Source organism: Falco naumanni, chromosome 9, assembly GCF_017639655.2.
Source record: "Falco naumanni isolate bFalNau1 chromosome 9, bFalNau1.pat, whole genome shotgun sequence".
NCBI classification, from domain to species: domain Eukaryota; kingdom Metazoa; phylum Chordata; class Aves; order Falconiformes; family Falconidae; genus Falco; species Falco naumanni.
Window position 1 is genome coordinate 1,210,033 of NC_054062.1, and position 7,758 is coordinate 1,217,790.

The window sequence follows — 7,758 nt, forward strand, 5'->3', positions numbered from 1 at the left end:
CCTGCAAGCCTGCAGCTGTTTCCCTGCAGCTTTGTTACAGAGCTCCCGCACCTGCCGGGCGCCGGTTCAGCACGTGGCCTCAACCGTGGCCTGGACCGGCCACGTTCAGTGGCTGCAGGTGAGGGGAGCCGTGAGGAGGAGCTGATGCTGTGCAGCCTGTCCACCCTGCTGTCCCTGGGTGTATCCCACCTCTGTGCCCCCCCCGAGGGTCTTGCAGCTCTGGGTGCAGGGGGGGCCATCAGATGACCCCCTGCCTGGACCAACCCCCCGTGACCCTGCCAGTGTGGGACTGGTCCTGGTGGCGATCCCATGGGTGGGTCCTGAGGGCTCCCCCAGTGCTGACCCCCCCTCCTCTCCCCACAGCCCTGCCGCTTTGACTACGCTGTCTTCTGCCCCAACTTCACGGAGGTGCCCGTGGCCAGCAATGCAGGTGAGTGCCGGGGAGCCGGGGGTCTTCCCTGGCCCCGCTCCTCATCCCCAGCCCCTCCCTGGCTCCCCCTAATCCCTGGCCCCCATCCCCGTCTCTCCCAGACCAGCAAAACTTCAGGGTGACGCTGGAGAGCTCCCTGACCCGCTGCCTGGAGAACCAGCGGAGGTGGACCCGGCTACTGGAGGAAAAGGAGGGGCAGGACCCCTGGCTCCCAGCCCCCCTGCAGCCAGCCCCTGGCCGAGGACCCCTGCTCCTGGTCCCCCCAGCCGCGAGACCCCTCAGTTCCCCAGCCCTCGTGTTCCCCTGCCTGGCCCAGGCACTGAGGGGTGGGTGGCACAGGGCCGGGACCCTTGGCTGGCAGCGCCCACCGCCATGGGGGCTCACCCCCACCCCGCCGCCAGCAGAGGGGCTGTGCTGCTGCGGGAGGCGGCCGCCATCCACGTCCTGGTCACCGGCAGCCTGCACTTGGTGGGGGGGGGTCCTTCGGCTGCTGGACCCCGCGCTCTCCCAGTAACGGGGGTGCGCAGGGCTTTGCACCTCTTTTTACTTGAAGCGCCGGTTCTGCCCCAGATGGTGCTCGGAGGTGGCTGGGGGGGGCACGTGGGACCCCCAGACCCTTCCCGGCTCATCCCTTTTCACCCCAGTGCCTTTTGCTTGTGCCCCCCGCAGGGGGGACACTGGCCATGGGGGAGCTGCTCCCTGCCCCCAGCCCACGTTGGTGGGACTGGCTGGGGGGGCCCTGGCCTCTGGGGGGGCTGCCCCAGGCTGTGCCAGGGTCCAGGCGCCCAGGGGCGTAGATGGAGTTTTGAGGGGGGCGGTAGATGGGAGCCTCAAGCCACAGCGAGGTGTGGACTAATTTAACACAGGGGAGATTTATTATTATTATTATTAATAGTTTGTAACTTGGGTGGGGAGCTGGGTGTGTGGTTTCTGCCCATCACCCCGTGGGGAGCCAGCAGCCCCACACTGCCTCACCCCCCCTTAATAAACATTTTGCTGCTCCTAGTGGTGCCCACTGCCTTCTTGGGGGGACCCGGGAGAGGTGCAGGGGGTCACCCCAAGTGCTGGGTCCTGTCCTGGGGGACCCACTTTTGCCCCCCCCCCCATTTGAGGGGGGAGCCCGGGGGGAGGCTTTGGGGGTAGGTACTCTCTCCGCCCCCCCCGGGTGCACCAGCAGCAGGGGACCGCAGGGGGGGTTGCAGGGTGCCCCCCTCCCCCGGCGTGGGCTGCCCTTGGGGGGCCAAAGCGTTCGCTGAATGAGTAACGGAGGCCCCCTCCGGGCTCGGCCTGAGATTTGGGGCAAAACCCCAGCTTAATGGGGCTGGGGTGGGTCCCCAAGTCTGACAGTTGGGGACCGGGTGGGCCTGGGGGGGGGTCAGGCCATGCTGCTGGTGGAGCAGGGGGGTGCTCTGGGTGCTGCCGAAGCTGCGGTTGGTGCTGCTGCTCTCCGAGGCCGGCACCGTGCTGGAACCGGGCTGCAGTTTGGAGGTGGGACCTGGCTCGTGTCGCGGCGCCGGAGGGAGAAGCACCGAGGGGGACCCGAGCTCGGGGCGGCCGGCGGTGGGCAGGATGCTGCTGCCGTGTCGGAGGACGGGCACGGGCTTGAGCTGCTGCTGCCAGCGCTCCGGCACTGCCGGAGGAGCAGGCTGGTGCTGGTGGCTGGCCTCGCACAGCAGCTGGTTCCCCAGAGCACTGGGGGCTGCAGCCCCGTATTGACACACTGGGGACGTGCCCCAGAGCTGAGCCCTTTGCCCCAGCACACCTCAACCCTCTGCACGCCCTACTGCATCCCTCTGCTCCTCTAGGAGTTGTTGGCAAGGGGAGGTGTGTAGAGCACCGTGCTGTTCTCCTGCCTTGTACCCACCACTCTTGGGGTGCTCCTGGGACCCCGCAGAGTCCCTCAGCAGGAGCCTGACCCCTAGATTCCCCCCCTTCCCTGGGGGGAGATGCTCCATCCCCCGTGGTGGCTGCATTCAGCAGGCAAAGCAGGCAACGATGCTGTCCTGGGGACCCTGCTGGCAGCCTGGGGAGGGGGGCAGGAGGCTGCAAAGGGGCTGGGTGTGAGGGGACTGTGCCCTCCAGGGCTTGCCCTCAGGCAGCCTGGACCTGCCGCCGTTCCTCCCTTCCCAACCGCTGTTGAGTCAAAAGGTTCCACGGATTAGCGGCAGGCGGGGGAGCGGGAGCTGCGCCGGGGGGGGTTGGGGTCGCGCGGGGGTGTCCCGCCGTACCGGGCGGCGGAGGGCAGCGGCGGGCCCCTTCCCGAGGCACCGGCCTGCGGGCTCCCGGGTGGGCGGGAGGGTCCCGGCGCCGCCGCTCGCCGTGCCTTCTGCCGGGGGCGGGCCGGTGCCCGAAGGTTCGCCCTGCGAAGCGCCGTCCGCCGCGGCAAGCCCCGGGAGCGCGGCCAGCAGCCGCGCCGCGGTCCCGGGCGGGGCCTCGGGCTCCCGAGCCCGTGCGGCTGCCGGGCGCCGCGGGGGGCGCCGGCGGTCCCGGGGCCGGGGGGCGGTGCGGAAGCCCCGGAGCTGCCCCACGCTCACCAGGGCAGGGATGCGCCGCCGGTGCCGCTCTGCTGCCTGCGTGGGGTCCGGCTGCTCGGGGGGGTCCCCGCACCGGGGCCACTGGCTTGTCCCACGCCAGGTCCCGCTGCGGCAGGGCCAAGCGTGCGGGCCCGGGGGGCTCGGTGGCCCCCGGCAGCGGCCGTGCCGCGCAGCGGCTGTGCCAGATGCACCGTGCAGGTGCAGCTTGATGTGAATAAGATGTAAATAATATGGTCAAGTTTGTATTCATAAACCAATATTCATTGTAATGCATAAACAGGCTTGTAATTGTGTAGTGACAAAGGGGTTAAAATGTCTGAAAGATCATATAGACTGTTCGGACAAGAAAGTTGCAAATCTCTGCAAGGGGAGCTGTCCTCCTTATCTGCAAAGCAAGTTGCCCTACCAAGGAGATAACGAGACAGCTGGATGTCTTTGAGTAAAACTACAAGGGGTATTGTAAAAAACCCTGGGAAAGATTTCTACAAGTCTGCCAACTCGTCACTTTTGAAACACAGCAGTGAAAGCAAAGAGAAGGGCCAAGACCTGGAGGGAAACCTACTGCTTCTAGAATAACTAAAGCATATGCTTCAAAGTGATGTAGTGTGAACAAACTTTAGAATAGAATTAAAGAATAAACCAATTGTTTGTTAGCCACTGTAACAATTGTAGATATCATGTACCGCCACATGTTACTCATCTACCTGTGGTGTCTGTTCTGTTACCCTTTGTTAGACATCAGCCTATCTGCTGACCTTCTGTGTTAAAACTTTAGCGGAACACTTCAGCAGGAGAGGACAGATAAGGGTAAAAGAAATAATTAAGCAAGAAAAGCAGATGGCCAGCAAGGGCATAAATTACCTCAGACTGATAAGAACACTGCAAATGAGCAAAAGGTGAAAAGTACACCATGAGGAAGACCTACAGCCTTCCTCCCATAGACCACTGCCCACATTCTAAAGACCCCCGCCCACAATTTTTGGAAGAATCTGCGCAAGCGTGAAAGACTGATAAGCTAATTAGCATACGAAGCGAGGGTAGGCGGGTTCAGGTAATGAATATGTATAGGCTTTAATGGAATATTCATTGTTTCATTATATAAATATAAGATAATCTGCCCCTCTGGGTGTGTACGATTGGTGGAAGGATCCCCCGTACGCCCGGTGCCGACAATAAAGAATACTTAATCACTAAGAAATTCTGAAGACGTTCCTTGAAACAAGCTCCGCGGCTGCGGTTGCGGCCCCGGTTCGAGCCGGCGGGCAGGCATGGTGGCACTGGAGCGCCGCCCGCTCGCACCCCATGGGTGGCCTTGTCCCGCCGGGCAGGGGTGGGTGCCGGGTGCTGGGCTGCCCTGTGCCCCCCCGCGGGGCCAAGGGGCAGCGGTGGAGGGGTGGCTCCCCTTGCCCAGAAGGAGCCCGTCCGCGCGGCGTCCCCCAAACAGGTGCTGGCACTGCCAGCGTGTCACCGCGGGGCCATGGCGGCAGCCAGCGGGCACGGCTGCGGGAGCCAAACCCGATGGGGTGGATCGGGCTGGGCTGGGCTGGCCCCTGGGGCTGTGGCGGTGGGCCCAGCCCCGAGGCTGTGGTGATGGGCGCCATCCTGACCGCCCCCAGGGATCTTTCCAGGACACCATACGGACCCTCAACACCCTGCAGACCAATGCCAGCGACCTGGAGCAGGTGAAGCGGGAGCGCAGCGACCCCCAGGCCCAGCTGGAAGCCATGCAGGGCTTTTTGGAGCGGACCGGGATGAAGGTGAGGAGGGGGTCCCCCCATCACCCCCCCCACCCCGTCCCACCCCGTCCCAGCAGCGGTGCCGCCATGCTCAGTGCTGGCTGCCTCCTGGGGGTCTTCTCGGGTGGTTGACCTCTGGCAGGTCGAGGACCTGGATCGACTGAACGTCATCCATGTCACGGGGACGAAGGGCAAGGTGAGGCAGATGGGCAGTGCTGGGGGGCAAGGGGGGGCCTCCAGCCTCTCTGGCTCCGTTTGCCCCCAGCACGGGGGGGTTAACGCTGCTGTCTCCCCAGGGCTCAGTGTGCGCCTTCGCTGAGTGCATCCTCCGCAACTACGGGGCTGAAGACGGGCTTTTACAGGTGAGTGGGGGGGGGTCAGGAGGGTTTGGGGGGGCTGGTGGCACTGTGCCCGACTGTGCCGCCCTCTCCTGCTCTGCCCCCCCAGCTCCCCCTCACCTGGTGCAGGTGCGTGAGCGGATCCGCATCGATGGGCAGCCCATCAGCAAGGAGCAGTTCAGCAAGTACTTCTGGCTCGTTTACAGCCGCCTGGAGGAGACCAAGGTGGGGCTGGCGGGGGGTGCTCCCTCCCTCGAGGACCCCCCCTGGGCCATGTGCCCCAGTGCTGGTTGGGGATGCCCAGCAGATGTTGACACCCAACCCCCCTGGGTGCCAGCCCTAGAGCAGGGGTGCCAGCCCTGAACGTGGGTGCCAGCCCTGTGGGTGAGGGTGCCATCTCTCGAGCAGGGTGCCAGCCTTAGAGGACGGCGCCAGCCCTGCAGGCAAGGGAGCACCAGGCACGTCTGGGGCTCAGCCGCTGCCCTCACGGCCCCGTGGGTGGGGGTGACAGCCGGACGGCATGACTGGCAGCAGGAGCCCCCTGCCGCTGGCTGTTGGCCTCATGCTGGGGGACCTTGGGGTGCCCTGGAGGCAGGAGTGTCTTCACGCAGGCCCAGGTGGCCTGGGCCTGGCAGGCTGCAGTGTCTGTGCTGTCCCCCATTCCCAGGCAGCACCTGGTGGCTGCCGTGGCCGGGATGCCAGCAGCCACCTCCGCTGCTGCTCTGGCCTTGGCCCCCCCGTGCCCCCCGCCTTGGGGACCAGTTTCAGACACCCCCACGCCAAGATGCTCGCGTTGCACCCTGCCGCAGGCATCGCCGGGGGGGGACGGCAGCCCCCACCGGGCACGTCTGTGCCCCCCGGGCCCCGTGTCCTGCCCTGGCTGTGGGGGTCCCCTCGCCACAGCCCCTGGGTGCAGGAGCCAGGGAGCAGAAAGGCTGTGGAATCCCTGGCGGGTTTCAGCACGCAGGAGACACGGTGCCACGGTGACGTGCTTTAGGGCCACCAGCACCAGGGGCGGGTGGGTGCCCCGGGCGGTGCGGCGGGGGGCGGGGGGCTGCTGCGGCGGGGGCGGGGCTGGCGGGGGCGGGGCTGGCTGCGGGGCGGGGCTGGCGGGGGCGGGGCTGGCGGGGGCGGGGCTGGCGGGGGCAAGCTCCGCCCGCCCAGGAGCCCCGAGGGAGCCGCGTTGCTGCGGAAGGGGCTGTGACGCGCGCGGGAGGGGGCAAGAACGCGGTGCTGTAGCGACGGCCGCGGCAGCCATGGCCAAGCGGTACGACATGGCGGAGTGTCCCCTTCTGCGATGAGGTCTCCAAGTACGAGAAGCTCGCCAAGATCGGGCAGGGGAACCTTCGGGTGAGTGCCCGGCCCGCCCCGCCGTCGGGCCTGCTGCTCGGGGGCCGGCCCCCTGGGCCCCGCGGCCCGCCCGCCCCAGGCCCAGGCGCCGCCCGCTTGTGGTCTCCCTTCCTCGGCCAGCGCTCCGGCCGCGGGGCCGGCCTGGCCCCTCAGCCCTCCTTTCGCCGGCCCGGCGCCCCGCTCTGGCAGAGCAGAGTTCCCTCTGGAGACGGGCGAGGCGGGGCCCTGCACCTTTGCCCAAAACGTGCAGTTTCGGCCCGAATCCTTGGGGGGCTCCTGGGCTGGCTCGGCTCGGCCGCTGCTGAGGGCCTTTGGTCCGAGCGGGATGTGGCTGGGTCGGATGGCGGGTCAGCACAGAGCGGTTGTCTCGTCTTTGTGTCTTGTTTGCTGGTGTTCCCGGTCAGGAGCACCTGGCTGCGTCCCTTCTGCCTTGCGCTGCTCAGTGGTTTCATTCTGGTTTTACAGGGAAGTTTTCAAAGCCAGACACCGGCAGACAGGCAAGAGAGTAGCACTGAAGAAAGTGTTGATGGAAAATGAGGAGGGGTAACTGCAGCAGCATGGCAGAAGAAGGGGTAAGTGCCGGAACGTGGCTGAGCTGTGTTTGGGAAGCCCGGGGTGCGGGGTGGCCCTTTGTCGTCGAAGGCTAATGTTTGGGACGGCATAGATGTGCTTTCGCAGAGTAAATGTGTTTCACAATATTTGCAGCTCTAATACGCTGTATCCTGAACCTGTAAGGGTGTGGACAGGACCCCAGCCCTGTGGCCTTTTTCCTCTCCTGCTGATACTGTGATAACGTTGGGCCTTGTGGCTTTGCCAGGGCCTACGGCTTGTTGTCACCTTTCTGGCTGCAAAGGCAGCAGTGTGGTGCAGGTCCCTGTGAGGTCACTGGGCTGCATGGGACAGCTGCTGGGAGGTGGCCCACACGTTCCTCCTCCCGTGCAAAAGCCTGTCATCCCCCCCCAGGCGCAGGGCTCCCCGCTGGCTGTTGTTTGTGGAGGAGCCGGGTGGTGTGTGAGGGGCACGTGCTCAGGGTGTGCAAGAGATGGGAGAAGCTGGGGAGAGAGGTAACAGCTTAAACAGCGCAGGCAGTAGCTGGGGAGGCTGCTCTGCAGCTTGGGCCAGGCCGTACCGTGTGCCGTTACAAATGTGGAAGATGAGGAGAGGAGGGAGGGGTGCCTGCATGCCTGCCTCAGCACCACACAACCACTCTCCTGTGAAGGAACGTCCCTCCGCAGTGGTGCCCTGGTGGTAAATAAATGTGCACAGTACCGGTGTGGGTGTTTTATTTTAAAGCTCTGATCGCCTTCAGTGACCTGTGACAGTGCTGCTCAAGGCAGGTCCCCTGCCGAGCTGCCACGGTCACGTGTCTC